Genomic DNA, 25,665 nt, shown 5'->3' on the forward strand with positions numbered 1-25,665 from the left:
TTTCTTGTTTCCTGATCGCAGGGAAGGGGCACGGAGGATGGAGGAAGGAGGATCCGGGCACAGTCCGGGCTATTTGCCGGCGTCTTGGGCGGCCTCCCGTGGGAGAGGTTTGGTCCATCTAGGCAGGGAGCGAACGAAAAGCCAAATTCCCAAGAAACGAACGCCGGAGTTTTCCGTGCAGTTGCGAGGGGCTGGGAAGGGGGGCGGGGGGCGGGCTGAGTAGGCAGTGCGGTTCCTTTAAACCGGGCGATCCGGTGCCGGCGCCCGTTTGGAAGCAGCTTGACCAATAGCAACCCAAACGGAGATCTAAATAATTCCTGAGTGAGAAGAAGCCAAACACAGGGAGGGAGGGAGTGAGGGAGGGGGCGGTGGTGTGGGGGCACAGCCAGGCTCCTACGACAGCCGGTGGGGCGGAGGGGGGAGAAAGGAAGGGAGAGAAAGAGATCAGAGGCTCCCAACAACTCCGTCGCCTTCCCACCCTTCATAAAGCTTTGATGAGACATTTGAGCCGCTCGCCTCCTCCGGTGTTTCTGGAGCTGCAGGAGGCGGCTGGAGGGACTGGACGGCTGGGAGACGATGTGACTTTCCGGAGGGGACCCCAGCAGGCTTTGTGTGGACGGCAAGGTAGGGGCAAGCGAGCAGCGGCGAGGCGCGGCCGCGGAGAAGTTGACTTGAACAGCCCTGCCGGAGCCTCCCGGGGAGCCAGCCTAGCAGCCCTGGGAGGGCTGGGGACGGCGCGGCTGCCCGAGCCAGAAACCCAAGGAAGAGGAGCTTCGGCGGGGGGAAGGAGGAGAGAGGCAGGTCGGTCGGTCCGCCGCCACCCCGCCGGGAAGAAAGAACTTCTCGGTCGGAACAGGCGAGCGCGAGCAGGGCGGTCCGCCCGAGACTCGGTTGGCAGCCGGCTGCCCAGGATTCCCTCCCGGCAGCTGGATCCGGGCCCTGGCGCGAGGAAACCGCCGCGCGTTTCCTCGCAAGGAAGGCTCGCTGAGCTCGGGTGGCTTCACTCCCAGGTAAGGGCACTTGGCGGGGCAGCCCGAGCCGAGGGCCAGAAAAGAGCCCCCGCTCCCCGCTTCGCTCTCCGGAGGCGGACAGCAGGGTGGGTGGGCGATTCTGTCGCCGCCTTTTTCCGTCCCGCCAGACACTCGTGTCTGGGCCCCAGGCACCTGCTCGGCTCGTGCCTTGGCCGGCGCCCGGCACTTGGCAGCCTCGCTCTCTCGCCCTGCCACCTTCGCCCAGCCTGTTGTGCTCTCACGTACACGCACACCCTCTTGCTTCGCTCGTCCTCTTCAACTTTCTCAGCCGGGGACCTTGCCTCCTTCCCGCGCGCTTTCTCCCGGTGCCGGGCAAGGAAGCGGGAGGGGGCGTCTTGGTCAGCAAACGCTCCCCTGCGAGGAGAGGAGCGCAGGGAGGTTGCAGCGTGGGAGAGCTAGCAGGAAGCGGGTTCGTGGGTGGCTGGCGACTACCTGGCTGGGCTTTCCCGCTCTTGCTGTGAGTTGCCGCAAGCGGACGGCTTCGGGGCGGGAGGTTCGCGGGGCTGGTTTGGGGCAGCACAGGAGAGGCTGCGAGCCCCCATCCATTACCCCGCAGCGTACGCATCCCGCCGCCGTCCAGACCTTACGAGCCGGATCGGCGGCAAGAGTTTTGTGATGCGACTTTGTTTTCAGTGGGAAAGGGGGCCCTCTGCTGGCCCAGAGTGGAGGCGCAAGGAAGCCGGGTCTGCCACGCATCTGGACAAGTTAACTCCCCTGTGCCCCGAGGTGTTTGCTTTCAGCGATTAAACTGGTTTCAGATCCAGAATAGGGATCCCTAGTGCAGCTTGGTATGATCTGCCCGTTTTTACGTTCATTGGAAGAGGATTTCTGGTGACAAAAGCAACATCAACAACAACAACCCGCACACATCAGCGCCAGGTGAAACAAAGCGGACTGGCTCTTGTTCGGGACTATTTTTCAGAAAGCAGTAAGAGAATTTATTTTCAATAATAGAAGACACCTCCATTTATCTGAACAACGGATGCAAATTCTATTAGGTGCTGAAAGAAGGCTTTTTACAGAGTCTGAATAGAAGTAGGGCTTAACCTGGGCAAGAAATGAATTTAGATGTTTGGGAAATTCAATCTTCACACAAAGGCTAACCTATGATAAAGCAGGGCAGGAAGATGTGCTGATAAAGTCTTGGGTGTCGTTCTGAACCCCAGCCTTCCCTACTCTGGAACCTTCTGTATCTTTGTGTTACAGATCCTGCCATTCCCAGTTAGCAAGGTTAGAATTGGAATTGTACTCCAAATCCAACTGCAGGGTGGATTTGGAGAGTGGCTTGGAGAGAGTGGGTTGGAAAAGGCTATTTGTATACTTTCACATGGTGATAGATTTGCACTGTGATATTTGGGAGAAGAAGAATAGACTTACACTGCTAGACTTTTTTTTAAAAGTAGGTTACATTCCATTTATAATAACTAAATAAGGGAGCCTCCATGCTTAGAAGCAATGTATCTTTGAGCACTAGCTGTTGCAAAGAACCCAGGGAAGTCTGCCACCAATTATGGCTAGCTTCTGCACTTCCAAAGGCTTCTGGTAGGTTGATCACTTTTGGTAGCAGAAAACAATGGAGTTTAATCTGCTACAGTAAGATAATTTGTATATTGAAATAGAATGGGACTTGGTGAAGCTTGTTTGAAAACAAAGCCACTTCCAAAGGTGATTTATCTTTTCTTCAGAGCTGGCTATGTGACTTTGGATTCCTTCCAACGTGCAGTATACACACATAGCACAAACACAATAACCCAGAAAAAGTTTCCCATATTTTTCTGCGCATTTTTTTAATGGACTTGGACATTGTGAAATTCTTACAGCTGTAGGGAGTGAGAAGAGGGCTGTTTAGAAGTAGCAATAAGCATGGCTAACCACATAGGTATGAGACACTGCCAAAGGTTATACATGGAATGTAATAGGAAACAATTCTTTGGCTACAGTGTAGAATTATGCATCTACACTACCCAGTGAGGCTCTGTGAGTAAATGGAAAGATACACTTGTTGAAACGTAACCTTTCCTGGAATTTCAGGCACGCCAGTTACCATAACTGAAATTCCAGAGCCATAAAGTTATTTGTCATTTTTGTCCACTTTGCTAGATGGAAGAATATGTGTAAATGCCTTCAGCAGATTATGAAGTGGTTTATGGAGGGTGGGACAATAAAAACATCCACTGCCTTATACCTGATATTGTTTAGTTGTTTACTACTTCCACTCAAAATAAGGAATTTTCATTTTATTTTATCAGTTAATCCTGTCTGCATACAGGGTCTTTTTCCATGGTCACTGTAATCATCAACAGTCCCTTACACTTGAAGAATTGTGTATGAAAAAAAAGAGGATGACCCTAGACATACCTCTGCTTGCTCTGGGAAAGCAGAACTTGAAAACAAAGTTCAGTGGCAAGATAGTCCTTTCGATCCCTTGTTATTTGGATGTGAGCATCTGATTCATTTCATTTGTGGGTTCTTACTAATGGGTACTTACTATCACAAGTTAGATCTGCATTCCTTTTTCCCTTAATATGCTTTTAATCCCATTGGAGGATTGTGCCATTCTAGCTACTTGAGAATCAGGTTGCTCAACTAGGTTATCCTGAAAACATAATATACAAGCATCCATTGGTTAAACCCTTCTCATATACAGTAAATGGTTTGTTGCATAACCAATTTATTAATCACAGCCATATGCTCCTTGATACTAAAGCTCTCTATGCAAAAACTGAATCCTAATATTTTTAAAATGCAGCCTAGATTCATTTATGTTTAATTAAGGGCTGGTAGCAATCAGTCCCCAGATTCTGACTACTGAGTATTCTATAACTACAGGAGGCAAAACCAAGATGCTACAGAAGTAACATTGAACTGTGGTCTCAGTAAGTCCTGCTAAATACAGTTATGTGGTATCAGTTCAGAATATTTGTGGTGGGAGGGAGTGGGGACCAAGTATGGGGGAACCATCAGTGCCATTCAGTGCCATTAAAATAGGTGATCTTCAAAGCAAATGTACAACTTTATGCATGACCAAAATAAATTAAAGATTGGAGAATGTGCACAGTTCTAAGCTTCTAGCTTTGCCTTGCTTTGTGAACACAGTTTTTTTTAAAAAATTGTGATGTCATTAGCCATAGATTTATAGGACAATCATATATTGGCCTTATCTCAGGAATGTTTACAACTACCATGTAAGGTTCCTTGTCATTATTTTCCTTATCTGCCATGTTTCAATAGAGGCTGGTAGCTCTGGATTGCTTAGTCTTTGTTAAATTAATGGCTGACATGAGGTTTTAACAAAGTGAAAATACTAATGCTAAGGACATTTACTAGAACTAAGTCTCATGCTGCATGGAGCTTACTTCCCCACCAGTAAGATACCTTAGGACTATAGTTGTAGATATTGTTCATAAGCGGTTCCTTTGAACTTAGATTAAAGCCATTGGATCTTACTCCAAGTAGATTTGTTTTGGAATCTGGTATAAATAACCTAGGTGCAGAGCTTTTGAAAACATTACTTAGTGATTGTTTCTGGATGTCCAAATTACAAATGAAATGTTTGGCAGCTTTGTTGTACACTATTGATTGCTCTATTTCTTCAATTTTTTATAAGATTAAAAGAGCAACGTGTTACAACCATGTATATTCTTTTTTCCCAGAACTGCCATTAGCATCCTGCCTTGAACATTAACAGTTTTTTTTTCCAAAAGTATTTTTTTAAATTTTGTTTGATATACATTTTTTGAGGTTATTGCCATTCTGGGATCAATAACCATTACTTATTTATGCTTCTAGTAACTGAGTTTTAATGTATGCAGAGAAACTACCCTGATAGATAGCAAGCAGCAAGTACCTGTGTTATCTTTAATTTATGGATTGATAAAAATATTTAGAAATGAAACTAGAGTGATATTTATAAATCCATGCATACACTGAGGCAGTGATCCAGGATGTATGGCCTGACTAAAAAAAGGAGAAGCAGCATCCTTAGAGATGAGTTATTCATATACACCATCCAACTGAGTGAAGCTCATTGAGTTACTCTATGGCAGCATAACTGGGAACTCATCAATGTGTCCACCATCTGCAACGTCAAGGCAGCAGACATTTGATTAAACTCATTCACTATGGTAGCTATGCCAAAGACTGAAAAAACCCAAAGCCTATTTAAAAAGTTGGGGACCACCTGTATGAATCTGAAAAATTGTTTATTTTTAACATGAGGTTTCTTTTTAAACATAGCTCATTTCCAAAAACATAATTATCTTTCCAGACCTCAACTCTCCTACTGCCAGCATGTACTTAGGGTGTTAATATATTTACCTTAGACGTGATGTTGATTTCCACTTCTTTTTTGGGGGAAGTTTATTGAAGGGCAGTTTTACCAATTAGATTTTGAGATGCAGCATGGTACCCCAGTATTCTTGGTCATTTTTTTTCTTAATAAAAGCAAATATATCCCATGAAGTCCATGAGAGTCACATTTGTTTCTGTTGCTATTAAGTTTGCAGTTGAATAATTCTACTCAGTCTTGACAAAAAGAGTCTGTTAAAAGATGACTTGGTTTATTCCAATTATGACTATACATATATACATACATATACATATACATACATATATTAAAGCAAATACTTTCAAGATATTACCTCCATAGGCATACTAAATGCACAGACAGAGTAGTCTGGCTCTGCTTCCTAGCTTATCCCTGACATCTCCCCACTCCACTCCAGAACCTGCAAGGATTATAGTAACTTTTTGTCTTCTTCTGGCCACATTCAGCCATTTAATTGGTTCATTCCTTTCATAATCTGGTCTATCCCATATTTTGCTTATTGGTTTTTTACTACCATGATACTCAGTCTAACCCAAATCCCATATGCAATATGTGAAAAATGAATGATGGGGGGATAACTGAAAAGATCCTAGATTATATCAATTTGGCACCTATAGCTTACCATGTAATGATTTTATTGTGCCTTAGCTGCTGTATACCTCCCTCATCTATCATGTGGCTTTAACAACAGATCATCATTGATCTTGTTCAGTCTTCTAAAAACCCTAGTTTCTCACCACTCCTGCAAAATTGGGGAGGGGGTCTCCCTCAATTTAACTACAGATGAAATCTGATTCCAGCAGATCTGCCCTGTGGTTAAGAACCTTTGTTCTCTTATTGGAAAGATGGCCTATCACACCATACCTGCCAAATTAGTTTCAATTACTCTAGCTCAAGGAAAAGCTTTGGAGCGTACTACTCATCTGGTACTATGAAGAGAAGAAAGCTTTGTAGGCTTCTCAGTGCATAGGCATTTGTAAATCATTTTTAAAAAATCAATCTTTTTGCATCCATTCCATTCTGACCCATGAGAAGGAATGTTTTGCAAACCACTAAGCACATGCACACAAGTACCTGTGGCAAGCACCTAACTCTGTGAGGAAGTGAGAAGAGAGAAATTCTATGAAGGAAGAAGCAAATCTGCTAATTCATAAAGTGCTGGACATTCTTGAAGGTATAGTAAACTCACAGATTAGCAAGCTTGAAGTACACTAGTATACACTAATTGGCTGGCTTAGGTTAAACAATGATTGGCTGAAGGTGCCTTCTCTGTGTTCCAGAGTTTCAAGAATGTAGATGAAAACATGCTGGGGAAAATGTGTGATGCCTTTAAACCACGTTGGGAATAAGTTACAGATGGAGTGGTTGGTGCTGTGGTAGAGTTCATCATCTGGATCATCTATAACAACCAGAAAAAGAAATTATATTCTGGAGAAAATAACAAGTGTGGAAGCATCTGGCTCTTCTTCACTCATTGTTTCAATTTTGGAGTGTTCTTTGATTTGTTGTTGCACTCCAGACTTTGAGCCATATTGATGGCCAGGGGAGCAATTTTCATCCATTCCCTTATCCAACAAATGAAGTCTGTCAATCCAGTTGTCATAATTTGTTTTGTTTTGTTTTCCTCTTACAAATGCCTACTTATTATATTCAGTACAGGGATATTTGAAAATATTGATATGTGAATATGTATGGCCTTAGAAAAAGCATTAAAGATACTTTTAGCCTGTGATGACAAAATTAATGTGTAAGAAATGTGCCTTCAATATTTTCACCATTTGTTTCTGTTTATAAAACACTGGTCATAGGTATTGGAACATATTATAAGTACTAAGTACTATATACTTAGTATATAGTGCTTAGTACTTATACAGTAGTACTTAGAAACTTACTTTGCTTCAGTATACTGGGAAAAATCATGTGACAGTAACTGAGTGTTGTTTCTGTTATGTGTCTGCACATCTGGAGTTAAATGGGAAGCAACCATATGATGGGTCTCTCTCCACATTATCTACTTTGTTTGTTTGTTTTTGCCATTCAATTGTGTCCGATCCCCGGAGACTGCCTGGACCAGTCCTGCAGTTTTCTTGGCAAGACTTCTGAAGTGGTTTGCCACTGCCTCCTTCCTAGGGCTGAGAGAGAGTGACTAGCCCAAGGTCACCCAGCCGGCTTTCATGAATTGTGTTTCAGGAATCTTTCTAAATACAGTGCCATTTCCAGAAGGGAGGTGACTACTTGTATCCTTTCTCCCTATATGGGAAACCAGTTAAGAAAACTGATATCCATCATTCATAAAACAACCATATTCATCCCCGAAGGATTCCTTGAAAGAGGTATGGAAGATTACTTTTAGGTCCACCGGTAGTAACCCTCATCAATTCCTATTGACTGCTGCTGAGTCAACTGCTGTTGGTATGTTGAAGGATGTCCAGTCACTTACTCATACTCATTTGTATGAAGGATGGAATTTCAGGGCTTGGAATGTAATAACAGCTTTATCTATTTTTGTTTTTCCTGCAGCAATACATAATTCTCCCAATTATCCTCATGCACATAGACATGTTCTGTTTTCACAAGAACAAACTTCCAAGATAGATTTGGGCAGAGGAAGATGAATGGAGGGTTACCCAGTGAGCTTCATAGTGGAATGGGAACTTTAAGGATTGTCATCCTACTTCTGTAGTGACTCCGCATGAGGTGCAGTTTTGTCATGTATCTCTGAAAAAAAAAGAGCCCCCCTTTTCAAATGTATCAAAATGTACAGAAGACCTGTTCTGTTTTGTATTTGCCCATTTCCTTTGTCCTAAGCCTACCTGCCTCTTAAGTTACAGCTCTTCCTGATAAGAAAGATTAGAGGCCTAATCCAGGAAAACAGGGGAAAATACAACTCTCTCAGCATTCTGTTTTACTCGGGACTGTAGATAAAATCCACTACTTAACTCCCAATATGAGGCAATTGAAAAAGAGCTGTTCACTATTGTTTATTTAATGAAAAGAGATAAAAAGAAAGACCTTTCTCTGAAAGTCAACAACATGGAACAATTTTCCCTCTGTAGTACTGCCACTTAGTGTTCAACATCACTGAATCACAGCTGGAAACCCCATTTTAAAAAATTGCACTCTCTGTTAGAGCGCTATTTTCCTTGTTAACAGGAGGATGTCACCATTCAGAAGCTGTAAATTGTGGATGGCATAACAATCCAAAAGATTTAAACGTTTTATTCTGCACCAGATAACTTGATAGAAGGCAAAAGGAGGGTGAAAGGGGGCAAGTCCAGTTGTTTATTTAGATGTATGTTTAATGGTAGTTTGATATGACAGTTTTAAAATAATCTGAAAATGAGATCACTTGCAACATTTGTGGTCACCTAATTTTATAGTCAGTGTTTCTCCTTTAAGACTGTTTAGTGTTTATGTTTATGCAGGGGTTGGCATGCTAGGATCATGTTGCAAGGTCTTTCCTTGTTCTGCTCCTTTGTGTTGGCCCCCTCACAATGACTCTTTGCTCATCACTCTCAACCAGGAGAAGCGTATCAAAACAAATATCTCACAAAAAAAAGTAAAACGTATCAGTAGTTGAAAAAGGAGAAACTGCTGATGACTGTTTCCCGTAACTACACATATAGTGAACATCATGACCAGAAGCAACCTTTTGCTTCAGTGCCGGTGAACTAAAACTGACGTGAGGAAACTATACCTTAGAAGAATTACCACCAGGTCAAACCCCTTTCTTGGGAAAGGGGGTCAACCGGATGTTACTGGGACAGAAAGTAAAAACTGTGTTTAGTCACTGTAAAACTTCTTGTCGTTTAAATTGAATGCCTCTTTAATAGCTACAGATGTTGTTTCTTTCCTTTGATTTACGATTGCATTGAAAATGTGCTTTGTGTGCTATGCAGTATGATGATTGCTATTTAAGCGGATATATCCTTTTAATAGGTTAATTGCTAACCTGCATTGACTTGTTTTCATATAATTGTTATGAGCACTCAGCCCCATCCCCCCCCAAGAACTGCAGTTTAATGGAACAACTTGCATCTATAAGAGAGGTTTACATGCTGGCACACTCTGCCTTTCCCAAAACTGAACTGTTTCTTGGAGTGTTTTGTTCTGAATGACTGAGCCCTGGCTTAAGAAGAACAAACTCTCTTTGTATGTCACTAAGACAAGGGGTACTGAAATAATATGCCCTTTGCATTCTGCCCTTGGGACAAACTATACAATACTCACAAATGCAGGCAGGCAACGTGGCATGCCAGTTTTAGTATTATTGTTTATGAAAAGTAGCTTTTGAATGGAGGAACAGCATGTAATGTGTAGTCTGCCCTTTATTAATAAGCAGAACTAAAGTCCTTGCTTTCAAAAGAGTTTTCTTATGCTAACAGTCTGAATGATAAAGTAGTTAAGTGTTAACTCCTTGTGTTAAAGCCAGTTCACCCCAGGTGAAGGCTGAGAGTCTTTATCAATTCACATTAGTGGACATGGTCTTCTGCTTCTGCTTCTGCTTCTGCTGCTGAGCTGTAGTATGGTGACATCTCCTTGAGGCAAGCGAGATACACCTCAACAATCCGGCTCTCATTGCCTTCTATAAATCTTTGGGTCAAGATCAGCAGCAAAAAAATTAGGAAAATGAAATCAGCAATAAGGCCTTTGCAATATTAGCTCCTTATCCTGTTTCTTGGCATAGTGGTGAAGTGCAGCCTTGAACCGGTAGAGAACAGCTGACATCTATGGTTGCCCTGTTGTGAGGAATGAATCAACCTAGCAGGAAGAAAAGGGAGTAGTACCTCTTTCAGGTGACAACCTAAAAAACAACAACAACCCTAACACTCCAAAATGACAACATATGTCATTCATTTTTGAATAAATTACAAAGAGGGGGCTTTGAAAAATCCAATCATTCTAGAATTAACTGCAGCTTTTTTTCCTATGGAACCATGCTCACATTTTCTATGGCCAATTGACCATCTCTGTAACATTATATATAACAAGCACCTTGCTTTACCACAAGTATTAACAATGACTGTTTCCTGTCACCATAGGAGTTGGTGGATTCTCTAATGAAATATGATGCACTAAGTTAGGAGCATTCATACCTGAGCCTATGAAATGTAGGATCTATTTACAGTTTCAGTGTTGCCAAAATGTATCTTTGAGTGGCTATACAATGCACTAACAAAAAGAAAGCAGGAAAAATCATTATAACGGATATGATTGCTTTTAAACATAGGAGTGACAAAAACAAAGTACTGTTATTGCTGAAACCAGCCATGTTTTCCCATTGTTTACAACTTTTATACAAGTCTACCTCTTTCTGAAAACACCCTGAGTAGATTTTATAGCAGAAAAGGGTGATCTCTCGTTTAGAGAGTATCAACAGTTTTATTTAAGTGATAATTTATGCATTTTTAAAAAAACGTAGATGCTAAGTCACAAATTGTTTAAAGTAGTAAAGTTTAAATTCTAGGTTTAAATGTTATGTATTCTCCTTAGTGGCGAAAACAATTTATCTATACAGTACCATAAAAACAGTCTTTGGAACTATTTGATTTTTTTGAGTTAAGAAATTCAATGCTTCAATAAACTTTAATTACTGGAAATTACTGAGTTGGGTTCAGATGAAGTTAGTCATAGTTTTATCACTTCTAATGTTAGTCATGAGTAATTTCACCCACTGATTTCAGTAGAACTAAAGAAGTCTATTATATTCAGTAGGACTCTAGTGACGATTTATTACATTGGGTTTTACATTTAATCCCATAAGGAACTGGAGAAAACATTAGATACAGATAGTATGTAACTAATTTCAACTGAAATAGTTATAAAAATGGGATTTCTAAACCTACTTTGGCAAAAAGAACTACTTGCATCATTTAAAGCCAAGCCTTTCTTCTGCCATTTTTTTCAGCTTTGTTGGACATTAGCACTCAAGGCCTCATCAGTTTAGTTTTAAATGTTTAAAATAGTTTCAGTATTTAATTACTATATTGTAAAAATATATATATGCAGAGTCAAATTGGACTAGATATCCTGTTCAAAGCCAGTTTGTAGTGCAATTTGATACATATCTAAGAAGGTGTATGTTGACTTATGGGGGAGTTACTGTCAAAGAGATAAATATGATTGCAACCTAGATTTATCCATCAGAATTGTAATTTGAATTGTGTTTGAAAATGGAATAATAGCCAATCCAAATCTTTAAGCAGTATTAAAGGCTGAATCTCTGCACCCAAGTAATTAAGTAGAGAGCAGGCATATTTGCCCATACTTATGAATGTCAAGGCATGTACTGGAGGAAACTATGGGATTAGGGTGGGGAAGATAGATTCATGAAGGATTCTGTTTTGAATTGATTTCATCCATCCATCCATTCATTCATTCATTCTACCTGTATACAGCACTGCTGACTCCTGTAGGACTTTCAGCAAGAAAACAATGTTGAACAGATAAAATATCCATGATGAATGACATAAAACATCCATGCTAAAAATAAAAACATACCATACATAGAATTTTCATGGTAAGAGACAAGATTAAAAATTCAACATAATCACCCATAATAAGAACACCTCAACAGTTCATATATGCATTTAGACTAGATGCTGCAAATCAGTCTACAAATGCTGCATGGAAGAGCACCATTTTGAGTATCTTCCTAAAGGAAATCAAGAAGGGTACCAGCCTGATCTCCACCAGGAGGCTATTCCAAGAGTAGTCATTGCTAATGAAAAGCAGTGTCTCCCCATTCCATGGAGGTGGAGTTCCACATACTGGAGTACCCTAGTACAAGTATGACAGAAGAAGGTGGACCTGCCGATGTTCAGGTGTAAGCCACATAGGGCTGTATAGGTCAAATCCAGTCCTTTGAATTGCACCCAGAAGCCTACTGGGACCCAATGCAATGCTCGAAGCAGAGGTTTAAGGTGTTTTCAATGCCAAGTTTTGGTTAATAGATGGGCTGCTGCAATTAGTACCAGCTGCAGCTTCCACAAAGTCTTCAATGAGAGCCTCATGTACAGCACATTGCATTAGTCCAAGGGAATGGTGATAAAAGTATCAGTTACTGCAGCAAGGCCTTCTCACTCCAGGTAGAGCTGGAACTGATGGACTAGCTAAAGCTAGGTAAATGGTCCCCTCACCACAGCCTCCTCTTGTTCAACTAGAAGTAGCCATAAGTCTAGGAGAACCCTCAAGTCATAGACTTGTTCCTTCATGGGTAGTGCTTTCCCATCAAGAGAAACAGTGGCTCTGAAACAGAAAATCCATCTTTCTTTGACTCAGTTTCAGCCTGTTTTTGCCCATTCAGCCTAACAGTTTCCATGCACTGGGTCAAGACTTTAATAGCATATCCTGTGTGGCTCAGGGTACAACTGGGTACCACCAGTGTAATGATGATATTGTATCCTTAATTAATAGTTGACCTCTTCCAGAAACTTCATGGAGACTTAAAAAAAAATATGCGGGTGAGCCCTGATGCACTCCACAAGGCACTGAGCCAAACTCTTTTCACCTATGACTATTAGCAGGGACGACCACTTAGGAAGGAGTGGAATCCCTGCAGCCCACTGCTTCCAACCCCCAACCTCATAAGCAATTCGGAAGATACCAGGTTTGACCATATTGAAGGACAATAGGTATACTGTACCCCTTTTACTTGGGCCCCACAAAGGACCTAGAGCAGTGCTTCCCAAACTTTTTCCTTCACTACCCAAAACCGCTTATCAGAAAGTCCTTGTTACCCAATGTAGGTAAAACACTTTAAGTCCATTTAAATGTCCCTGTTGTGATTGGGTAATAAGTTTGTGTGTCATTACCCAAAGAAAAACCACTTTTACCCAATTTTGGGTAATTTGCCCAGGTTTGGGAAGCACTGACCTAGAACAACCAATGCTGCCTCCATCTCAGACCCAGGCCTTTTATTTTATGTTAGTCACTACTGCAGAAATGAGCACAGTTATATTGTTTTCTGTTCTCCTCTACATGTGATTTCTTCACTCATCTCTATAGACAATTTGCCTTTATTGCTACTTCAAGATTTGCTTATGACACCAGTTTAGAAGTACATCTTTTCCCTCCAGGTTTATCTTCATGCTTGCTACTAGTAATACATTTAGAACTAGCACCTGTTCTTATCTTTCAAGCTCTATCATAAAGAAAGAAGGCCTTCAGACAAGCCCATCATAAATAATGTGTCAGAGCAATTATATCACAAAGCACAACCCGGTTATGTTTTGCTATTGTTGCTTGGTAATACAAGAATCTTTCCACATTTTCAGTGGAACAAACATTCAAACATCAAGGACTAGTATTGCTCATGAGGCACTTATTAACATTTTTTACTTTCACCAGGAGGCTAGCATTTGCAAATTTCCTGGGTCTTCTTGCAGGTGTCAAAGACCTAGATTTCATACTGAAAGCACTATCAGTACAAAACCTCTTAAAGAATTTGCTTCCTATTTAAATAATTAAGAAGAAAAATGTGAAAGGAAGCTTAGGAGGATGTTCAAGCAGAGTTGCTCCTGCAGTATTTATGGTTGGTTCATGCATGTCTTACTTCTAGGCACCACACCTTACTCTCTAATATTTTACATTCCCCAGAGCTGCCCAGTGGAAAATATAGCGTTTGCATTCTAATTCTACTCAGACGCTTGGCTTGTCATTCTGATTTTTGTTCTGTACTCTCTACACCCAGATTTTGTTGCCCTGGAGTTTGTTGCTGCTTTCTTATTTACATAAGAACTCAAAAACTGAGCTTAGTAAGTTAGTCAATAACATGAAAAAGGAGCTAAGGTTTATGTGCCTTTATAAACCATTTCCTAGTATATCTCCTTGTGGTTAGAAAAGGCCATTTCAAGACACATAATAACCAAACCTATTATTCTTCTAATGTTATTACTGCAGCTTAGTATATAAATATGTTTAATATTTTTTCAAACTCCTATGCTTTGGCTGGAGATGGGACAAGACAAGGATGAGGGTGTAGTGCTCATTTCTCATGACTCCCCCTCCCCCCTGGCCCCAAGTGGAAATCTTTTATTTTGGAAACATATTTTCTCCAAGTGGACAAATGCTTATTATGTGAAACAACAGTATAAAGACCTTTTACAGTCATGAAGTCTAAGCAACACCAAACAAATATAGATGTACTCATCCCATTCCCTTTGATATTCCCATGCTCTTCCATCACTAAGTCTAAGCCTTGTCAGTGAAACAATCCCATATTGTTTCGTTATTTACTCTGTTTCTGCTCCTTCTCTCTTTCTTTGTTGTTTCCACTGAAGTGCTATACCATAAACACTGACGGCACATCAGTATGAGTTCCAGTCTTAGTTTGTGCTTTTCTGTGGTTAGTCTTGAACTTTCCATCATGACAAATAAAGGTCTAACATAATACCAAAAAAAAAAAAAAGTCTGCACAATGGAGCCTAGTAAATAAGGTTAACATTCTAGACAGGGGTGATAGAGTTTACTTATTTATATATATATATATATATATTATACATCCCACACCCATCTATACTATCGTGAGCCCATTGAATAGATAAACAGAATATGACCAACTTGCATGACAAATTACAACACACCAATTATTTACTTATTAAGCTGTGGTTTATTAGTAAACCGTAGTTCCTTGGTGCAATGTTTTTTAAAACTAAACATCTTACCGAAAACAGCTAAAACTATGAATATAAATACAGCCCTTAGGTAAAAAACTTAGAGTATAAAAAGATGGACAAACTCGCCTATGATTTCTGAAATGATTTTGCAGGTTATGCACTGTAGCTGGGCAACCCATGGACCCATCCTCTTCTCCAGCTGTCAGGGTTATGTATGGTTAAAATGAAGCCCTGAACCACCAATGAACAGAAGCATAATTTTCCACCAATTTTGGATTAAGCCAAAGGAGAAAAAAAAAGTAGGTTATAGGAGAGGCTTCATCAAACTATACTAAACAATTACAATAAAAGCCTTGGACTTTTGAGATCAGATTCAACTTCCCAATCAACCATGGAGTTCACTGGGTGAGTTTAGGCCTCTCATTGTTTTCAACTCAATCTATCTCAGTGGGCTGTTGTTATGAGGATTATATGAGAGATCTTCATGTACGCTGTTTGGCATTCACAAGAGAAAAGGTGGACTATAAATGCAGTAATTAGTAAGTAAACATCCCCCCAAACAGAACACCCTCCACATCATCACACTGTGGCCCATAGCTGCTGTATTTCTATTCCCTATTCCTAGAATAGAAATACAGCCCAAATCACAGACACCTCTTTATTATCACTGCCTTACAATGCATGAATAACCCTGGGTCCCTTGAAGACTGTGTATATTATGCAACGTATAATGCATGAATAACACTCCTGTCAGGAGCAGAATCAAGTGGTAATTTGGAAATAGCTTTAAAAGTCTGTTTACAATCTGGAATCAGAAATATGTGGCCTGCTTATCTTTCCTAGAATTCCCTTCTCCACACCCATCATCTCCTCTCCTGCACCGGCTGTTCTCCTATTTAGTTACAAAAGAAATTGGGTGAGACTATCACTACTATACATGTGATCCCCATAAGGGGAACCAAGGATATAAATGCCCCCGTGCCTCCTGGAACAATGTAAACAACATCCACAGGAGAAGTGTGACCACACAAAGAGCTTGAGTTTCTTGCTAGACGAAAGCTTGATTTTGGACCCTTGTCATTGATGTGATGCAGCAAATACCTGTTATGTGAATATAATTTTAGATGTTTTAAGTCTCTTCAGGATTATGTGCCCACCTATTTCCTGATACACACTTGCCATGACATGCCCCCATTCTCATTCCAACAAACTGACTGAACATAAGATAACATCTTGCAGACCTTGCCAACCCAAGAGGATAATCTGGTTCCCTAGAATTGATTCTCAGGTAGATTCAGAAGCATTCCTTTCCCCCCCTCTCCAAGTTGTGGAGTTCTTCTTTGCTAAACTACTGTCCTAAATGACTCTACCTGACTGACTAGGTTTGTTTTCAGGTTGCTGACAAATAATGCTTAAAAAAGACCCAAATGACAAGTTTACCAAACAATTAGATGTTTCTGGGAATTGCAGAAACTTGGAAAAAATCTGCTTTTGGGGTGCACATGTTTGGAGGCAGGCAAAAACAAAATCTCTGCTTTAGAGGTAGCTTAGCATACGGTATCCCCAAACCGAGTGTTAGACTCTACTTCTATTTGTGCAGAACATTTTTCCTTCCTTTCCCAAATCTCCTTTTTTTCTAGTATAATAGTAGTTCTGACCTGAAACAGTGGTGTGTTACATCACATTAAAATTCCCAGGATTCTTGGGGCATATCATTATCAGATTTGTCCTTTATCTATCCTAATCCTCGAAGAAGATTCATTCTGCAGGATCCAACTTCTAGAAAATTGAATTAATGCAGGCCCTTCTGAAGGCAACAGCTTGAACTGTATTCTTGAACCGCCTTTTTAACTCTTTCAGTGTATCACCTCAGAAACAGAACTTTTCATGATGATTGTTACACTAGATCGCAAAATAAAATCACCAGAATTTGAGAGAGGGAATGTTTAATGCCTCAGTTATGCTTTTTGGAGTAGAGTGTCATGTAATTATAGGGAGTCTTTTACTCCTATCGTGTTAAGTTTAAAGGAAGAATGCTGTCTTAGTTCTACATTCTTCATAAGGTATTTCAATTTTTTTGCTCTCCATCAGCAACTTTCTGCATTTTTTTCTTTTTGTGTTTTTGAACCTTCCTCCCTGCTGCCTATTTCTTTTCGGTTCACTCAGAGTTTGTTTCTTCCCTGTCTCCTGCTTTCTTTTCTTTATCTTAGAATTACAAAATTCTAGGTGGATTGCTTGTTGGGGTTTTAAGCAACAGGGGGAAAATTTTAATACATCTTTAATAAATAGTAGAAGATATCGTAGAAAAATGAAAGAGGGGCAGTCATCGAGATTATCTAATGACAATTTATTATTATTGGAATAATTGCTTCAAAGAAATGGAACAATTGGATCTGGGCTTTCCGGGGCAAAAAACGGAAGATTTTGGAGGATATCAGAACATTATTTTACCAGGCCATAGTAAGAATAATCTTGCAGGAGTGTAATCTAGTTTATTATCCAGCTCCTGTAAGTTCCAAATTGTATGAGAATCATTCACTTTGGGGATCTGAAATTGACTGTACTACCAGTGGATGTGGGTGGGGGAGAAACAATGAATGGTTTTTCTACCCCTCTAGGACTCTAGCTTGGCAAATTAATTGAAAAAGCAACCTGAAGTGTTAATCAATTCAACCTGCCCTTGCTATCATTCCTCTCAAAAACAAGATAAACTGAACCACTCTGAAACAATTATACCAGTTTGAACCCTAACATGATTAAACAGTGTTATAAAGTGTTGTAGTAGAAGTTATTACCATCACTGTTCCATCTCTTCTTGCCTTTTTCTGCAAATTATTTATTTGGCTTTAATGAAAAAACTGTGCATGAGGCATAACTCAAGTTAAAGCAAAGCCACATGTCTTTTTACTTACATGTAGCTATATACTTTATGATAGTATGATTTTGTTCTTTAAATAGGCAATGGGTCATTTTTAGCCTTTCTGACGATGATAATGATGTTCTGTATTATTTTAAACACATAAAATTGGGGATACAACAGGTTAAAGATAAAATATACATACCGGCACTTTCAAAGATCAAAGTATATCGTTCTTGGTATTCTTAGTCAACTGTTTTTGCTAATGTCCTAATGCTGATCGTGTTGCATATCACTTTCACAAGAAAAAAAGTTGAATAAGGATGCAGACTTATTTTTGATAAGAGTGGACTTTGAAGCTAAGTTCCATTTCCTGAGTCCGTGCCACAAAATTCTGCAAAAAGGTCAAGACAGAGCAAATTCAGTAAGGGATTTCCATGCAGATTAAAGGACCGTTATAAAGGATACTGCAATCTTTGCAAACTTTGCATATATTCACTCAAAAATCCAGTGAGTTCTCAGTTTTTTTCCTTATGAGTATCTTAGGCTTGCAATATAATACTTTTTACAATGTATTATTAGAATTTATTTTATATGATATTTTGTGTTATATCCAAAAATATTTAAGCAGATCCAACCATCTGTTTCTTTCCTGTAAATCGACTGATGCGGAATGAAAAATCACAAGGGGATTTGTTAAATTGTTTCCCAGGCCACCATATTATTTCCATGATTAACCAATCACCTGTCTTGTATGTAAAACACATTCAGAGTTATAGTAGTGGCAGATGACAAACTTGCTACTTCTTGTATATGATTTGAAACTTTTGGAATAACCTATACTCTCTATATGTGGGTTTTCCCCATAACACAATCGGGGATTCTTACTAAGAGCACAATTCTCGCTTATTTGAGTATTATCAAAAGCACAGTTGCGTCTTCATTTTAATTAATCGAGGGTGACCCTCAAGGTCTGGTCAAGCTGCTACTGCAACTATCAGAAAGCATATTATATGTCCTCTAGAAACATCCATGTGTGTAGTAGTTTCTTCTTGTGCAGATAGTTAGTTCCTGTCTTTAAGAATGATTTTGCTGGGTGTGATATAACCAGAGGAGAGACAAGGAGTGAGGGAGGGAATCTGCATCTTAAATCAATAGTGTGTGTACATGTGGAGAAGGAAACCTGCATTTAGAAGGACTATGTTTCCCTTTGGCATTGGAAATGAACTTGAGCAAATACTCCTCCTTCTGTTCCAAAGCTAATATAGTGGTTTTCCTTGCGTGCCTATAAATAATAAACTTGAATGGGAAGGGAAGAGTTAAAAATGGGCCATATGGCAATAGCAGGAGGTCTGGCTACCCCACCTTAGGCTCGTGACAACATGCCCTACATTTAACCTACAGTCAGGAACTAATTAACAACACAGATGGGAATGAGCTAGCATATGTATGAAGGGGGGGGAAAAAACCCTCTAAGGTTTTAATCAGCAGCCTTGCCTAGTTCTTGGTTAGAAGCCCAAGGATAACCATTAAAGAAAAGAAAAAGTGCAAAAAATCAATTTGATATTGGGGTGTGGTGGCTCAGTGGTTAAGATGCCAAGCTTGTCGACTGGAAGGTTGCAAATTTGGCAGTTCGAAACCTGAGCACCACGTGATGAAATGAGCTCCCACACTCGCCCCAGCTCTTGCCAACCTAGCAATTTGAAAGCATGCAAATGCGAGTAGATGAACAGGTACCGCTTCGGCGGGAAGGTAACAGCGTTCCGTGATTGTCATGCTAGCCACATGACCATGGAAGTGTTTTCAGACAACGCTGGCTCTTTGGCCATGAAATGGAGATGAGCACCGCCCCTAGTGTTGGACATGACTAAACGGGAACCTTTACCTTTACTTTTTTAACCTATGGGAAAACAGTGCCTTGTAATGGTTAAAGCATGGGGCTCTCTTTCATGGAGCACTGCTAGTGTGCTGCATGGCTATCAGTAAATTTTTAAAAATCCAGTTGGTTACAGGGAAAAATGGGATGCCTAAAGAAACCAGCTATTGCCCCGAATAAGCTCTGTGGGTCTGAAAGTTTATAAAAGGAGATGGAAAAATGGACAGAGTGGATATGCCTCTGTGTATCTACTCTGCCACTACAGTGCAAAGAACTGTGATAATCTTGTTATTCTGGATTTATGAAATACTAGGTTGCAGAAGTAATCTATATCTCAAAATATGGCTCTTCCCATGTTGCTTCTGTTAAGTTATCTGCTTTTTCCTCCATGGCTGAGTAACATGTGAGTTTTAACCTTGGAGACCTGACATTTTCCTGGCCTTTCATGCCTTGCTTGATCTTTTGGTTCAGCATTCTTACAGGTGCCCTTCTTTATTAATATGTTTTCTGAAACTAATGCTACTACTTCTCTGAAACTGCTGCAGTAATAAAACCTTCCTTCTTTTGAAGTATTTAGCTGAATGACCTATAAAAACAACTTTCTGTTGGTCCTTCCCTTCCTTATTATTGGAGATAACATAGATTTTTTAAAATCCATGTTTGATGCAAAGATACTGGTATGTTTTGCTGAATAATGTGATATATTTAGGACAGACAGGACAGTATGTCAGCCTTGAAGCTGCAAGTGAAGAAGTCTGCTGGATCAGAGGGCCTCATGTGCCTCAACACATACTCCCACTTCCAAAAACTAAGCATAAAACAAATTTAGCAACTTTGTGAGAAAGACAAGGTTATATTTTAGGTCAAACAATTGCTAAAGAAGAAAACCAATACAATAGCTTGTATGAAAATAGAAAGCCAGAAGGGGCAAAGGTGCTATCTATGACTGTTTGCCCACTGGGCATAAGTCGTGAGCTTATGCTTGGTGTAGTGAGCTCCTGACTCTCAGGGAGAAAGTCTGGTCCCTTGAAACCAAGATGACTGTGTTAGATATGCTTAGAGAGGCTCTCAGATGAGAGGATATTATTTCAAAGATGAGGAAGATTATGATGTAGAAGGAATCCATTCCTTAGATGTTAAGACCACATTTTGTCTTATGGAGGGGGAGGGGAGAAGGCTTTTGATTGTGAGCAATTAAAAGATTAGAAACACAAAGAGATGAGTTTGTGACTGGTATGTAGACTTCTTAGTGACTTGTCTGCATGGTGGAAAGGTTGCAGACATCAGGTGCTATAGAGATAAAGTGAGATATTGTGCTGGAGAGGACACAACCACTGTGGTACATCTTGGCACCAAGGGCAATGGGAAATGTAGTTGGCCAGACCTGGAAGCCAATATAGGCTGCTACCTAGTAGACTGAAATCCAGAACCATTCCGCAGAATGCTACCTGCCTGTTCGATGTGAAGGCCAGCTAGACCGACAGAGCTCAGTTGTCTCAATGTGTGGGTAAGACAGTGGTGTCTGAAGAAGAGGTTTATATTTATAAGTCAGACTTGGGTCCAGCTGAATCTGTACCAGAGAAATGGGCTCCAGTTGAACCAAAATTGAAGCAGGATGCTGGCACAGTTCATATATTGAAAAAAATAGCAAAGAAGCTTTTAACTGAACTTTCAGAAAAAGTTGAACAGCATCTGGTTTGGAAGGGTGTAAATATTTTAGAAAATATTGTAAGGAATAGGGCCAGTGTAGAAATAGGTTAATAAGAAGGTGTGACAAGGTTTTTAAAAATGCCATGCAAAAAGGTCCATGTGGACAACATGAAATAAGATACAGTATACAGGTGCTTCTATGGTGACACTAGTAGTATCCAAGCTAAGTGCAATTAGAGAGGTTAGTTGTAAACATAAACAAAGATATAGTGGGTGTAACAGAAACTTGGTGGAATGGAGGGAATCAGTGGGATAGACATTCCTGCGTACAAGCTCCATAGAAAGGATAGGGAAGGAGGTACTGGGGGAGGTCTTGTGCCATATATCGAAGATGTATGAAAGTGAATGTACTGGAAAACATTGGAAGACTAGATCCCTTCACAGTAGCACTGTGGGTGGCAATATCTGATCACGAATGTAAATTAGGTCAAAGAATATCACCTACCTAATCAAAACATGGTGGTGATCTTGAGGTACAGAAAAGAAAAATTATTGTAATAAATTGGGGGGGGGGGGGTTCAGTTACCCTCACAACAAAGAATTCAGTTTTGAGATACCCATAATGAGAACACCTTAGAACAATTGGTCTTGGAACTGACCAGAAGACAGACAACCCAAGACTTAATCCTAGATAGTGACTGTCATCTGGTGCAAGATGTTAAATATTGTGGAGTCAATTGACACAGTAACCATGGTGCTATTACGTTTAGCATATACACAAGTGGAAAATTGCCAACAGAGTCAAACACAGTCACATTTGACTACAAAGGGGAAACTTCTCAAAAATGAGGATTTGGGTGAAAAAAAGACTGAAAAGAAAAGGCAAAAAGGATGTGTCTCTCCATGATGTTTCATAATAATTGAGGCTCAGGTAGAACCTACATTCCACAACACAGGAAAGAGTGAACCAAGTCTAAGAAAAGACCAGTATGGCTTTCTATCAGTGTCCAGGCAGTTGTGAAAATGAAGAAGGCTCCCTTCAGGAAATGTTCCAATGAGGAGAATAAAAACTAGCACCAATTTTGACAGAAAAAGTAACAAGAAATCATCATCATCACCATCAAGTTAAAACTTCTCTGGCAAAAAAGGGAAACGATAAGAACTATATTTGAAGCAGAAAACCAGCCAGGGGATATTAAATGATATTAAATGAAAAAAGACTGAAAGTGATGCTTAAGGAGGATATGAAGATTGCTCAGGAACTGACTGAAATATTTATCTTTCTTTCTTACAAAAGATATAGCTGAGGCTAAACTGACTCTCAGAGACTAAGGTAACAAGCAACAATACTCTAGAACATCTTGAGAGGATATATAACAACAAATCACCAGTTCCTGATGGCATCCACTCAGCTCAACTTTTCTTAAGAGTTCAAATGTAAAACTGCTGTCTTCCTAGCAAAACTTGTAACTTGCTACTCTAATCAGGTTCAGTGCCAAAGGACTGGAAGGTAGTCAATGCAATACCATTTTTAAAAAGGAATCTAGGGGACATTCAGGAAAGTATAGGATCATTACCTTGTCGTGGTGCTGGAGCTTGAGCACCTCAATGATGCCATGAGCTAAACCGTGAAGGGCCACCCAAGACGGGAAGGTCATGACAGAGAGGTCAGACTAAATGCGATCCCTGGGGAAGGTAATGGCAACCCACCTCAGTATTCTTGCCGTGAAAACTAAATGGATCAGTACAACCAGAGATATGTCGGTATACCATCGGAAGATGAGACCCCCAGGTCGGAAGATGGTCAAAATGCTACTGGGGAGGAACAGAGGATGAGTTCAACTAGTCCCAGACGTGACGACGCAGCTAGCTCAAAGCCGAAAGGACGGCTAGCAGCCGACGGTGCTGGTGGTGAACGGCGAATCCGATGTTCTAAGGATCAACACACCATTGGAACCTGGAATGTAAGATCTATGAGCCAGGGCAAATTGGATGTGGTTATTGGTGAGATGTCAAGATTAAAGATAGACATTTTGGGTGTCAGTGAACTGAAATGGACTGGAATGGGCCACTTCACATCGAATGACCACCAGATCTACTACTGTGGACAAGAGGACCACAGAAGAAATGGAGTAGCCTTCATAATTAATAGTAAAGTGGCTAAAGCAGTGCTTGGATACAATCCAAAAAATGACAGAATGATCTCAATTCAAATTCAGGGCAAGCCATCTAAAATCACAGTGATCCAAATATACGCCCCAACCACAGATGCTGAAGAAGCTGAAGTAGAGCAGTTCTATGAGGATCTGCAGCACCTACTGGACAACACACCTAAAAGAGATGTTATTTTCATCATGGGAGACTGGAATGCTAAGGTGGGCAGTCAAATGACACCTGGAATTACAGGTAAGTATGGCCTGGGAGAACAAAACAGAGCAGGACATAGGCTGATAGAATTTTGCCAAGACAATTCACTCTGCATAACAAACACTCTCTTCCAACAACCTAAGAGACAGCTTTATACATGGACTTCACCAGATGGACAACACCAAAATCAGATTGACTACATCCTTTGCAGCTAAAGGTGGCGGACATCTATACAGTCGGTAAAAACAAGACCCGGAGCTGACTGTAGTTCAGGTCACGAACTTCTTCTTGCACAATTTAGGATCAGACTAAAGAGATTAGGGAAGACCCACAGATCAGCTAGATATGAGCTCACTAATATTCCTAAGGAATATGCAGTGGAGGTGAAGAATAGATTTAAGGGACTGGACTTAGTAGATAGGGTCCCGGAAGAACTATGGACAGAAGTTCGCAGCATTGTTCAGGAGGCGACAACAAAATACATCCCAAAGAAAGAGAAAACCAAGAAGGCAAAATGGCTGTCTGCTGAGACACTAGAAGAAGCCCAAGAAAGAAGGAAAGCAAAAGGCAAAAGTGATAGGGGGAGATACGCCCAATTAAATGCAAAATTCCAGAGGTTAGCCAGAAGAGATAAGGAATTATTTTTAAACAAGCAATGTGTGGAAGTGGAAGAAGACAATAGAATAGGAAGGACAAGAGACCTCTTCCAGAAAATTAGAAACATTGGAGGTAAATTCCAGGCAAAAATGGGCATGATCAAAAACAAAGATGGCAAGGATCTAACAGAAGAAGAAGAGATCAAGACATGGTGGCAAGAATATATGGAAGACCTGTATAGGAAGGATGACAATATTGGGGATAGCTTTGACGGTGTGGTCAGTGAGCTAGAGCCAGACATCCTGAAGAGTGAGGTTGAGTGGGCCTTAAGAAGCATTGCTAATAACAAGGCAGCAGGAGACGACGGCATCCCAGCTGAACTGTTCAAAATCTTGCAAGATGATGCTGTCAAGGTAATGCATGCTATATGCCAGCAAATTTGGAAAACACAAGAATGGCCATCAGATTGGAAAAAATCAACTTATATCCCCATACCAAAAAAGGGGAACACTAAAGAATGTTCAAACTATCGAACAGTGGCACTCATTTCACATGCCAGTAAGGTAGACTTCAGCAGTTCATGGAGCGAGAATTGCCAGATGTACAAGCTGGGTTTAGAAAAGGCAGAGGAACTAGAGACCAAATTGCCAATATCCGCTGGATAATGGAAAAAGCCAGGGAGTTTCAGAAAAACATCTATTTCTGTCTTATTGACTATTCTAAAGCCTTTGACTGTGTGGACCATAACAAATTGTGGCAAGTTCTTAGTGGTATGGGGATACCAAGTCATCTTGTATGCCTCCTGAAGAATCTGTATAACAACCAAGTAGCAACAGTAAGAACAGACCACGGAACAACAGACTGGTTTAAGATTGGGAAAGGAGTACGGCAGGGCTGTATACTCTCACCCTACCTATTCAACTTGTATGCAGAACACATCATGTGACAAGCTGGGCTTGAGGAATCCAAGGCTGGAGTTAAAATTGCTGGAAGAAACATTAACAATCTCAGATATGCAGATGATACCACTTTGATGGCTGAAAGCGAAGAGGAACTGAGGAGCCTTATGATGAAGGTGAAAGGAGAAAGTGCAAAAGCTGGCTTGCAGCTAAACCTCAAAAAAACCAAGATTATGGCAACCAGCTTGATTGATAACTGGCAAATAGAGGGAGAAAATGTAGAAGCAGTGAAAGACTTTGTATTCCTAGGTGCAAAGATTACTGCAGATGCTGACTGCAGTCAGGAAATCAGAAGACGCTTAATCCTTGGGAGAAGAGCAATGACAAATCTCGATAAAATAGTTAAGAGCAGAGACATCACACTGACAACAAAGGCCCGCATAG

At 40.5% G+C, this 25,665-nt stretch overlaps 1 protein-coding gene across 2 annotated transcripts in view; it reads left to right on the forward strand.

Moving 5' to 3' along the window:
• Positions 1–461: 461 nt before the first annotated feature.
• Positions 462–25,665, forward strand: part of BDNF (brain derived neurotrophic factor) — a 49,343-nt gene continuing 24,139 nt past the window's right edge. Inside the window, exon 1 of one of the 2 annotated variants that reach the window (XM_063289545.1) lies at positions 462–624. The gene's annotated coding sequence lies outside the window, so the exon portion shown is untranslated. Of the gene's footprint in view, positions 625–916; positions 1,011–25,665 lie in introns of those variants that run through there. The other variant, XM_063289547.1, reaches the window with a different exon arrangement.

The sequence above is a fragment of the Candoia aspera genome, chromosome 1 (assembly GCF_035149785.1).
Source record: "Candoia aspera isolate rCanAsp1 chromosome 1, rCanAsp1.hap2, whole genome shotgun sequence".
NCBI lineage: Eukaryota > Metazoa > Chordata > Lepidosauria > Squamata > Boidae > Candoia > Candoia aspera.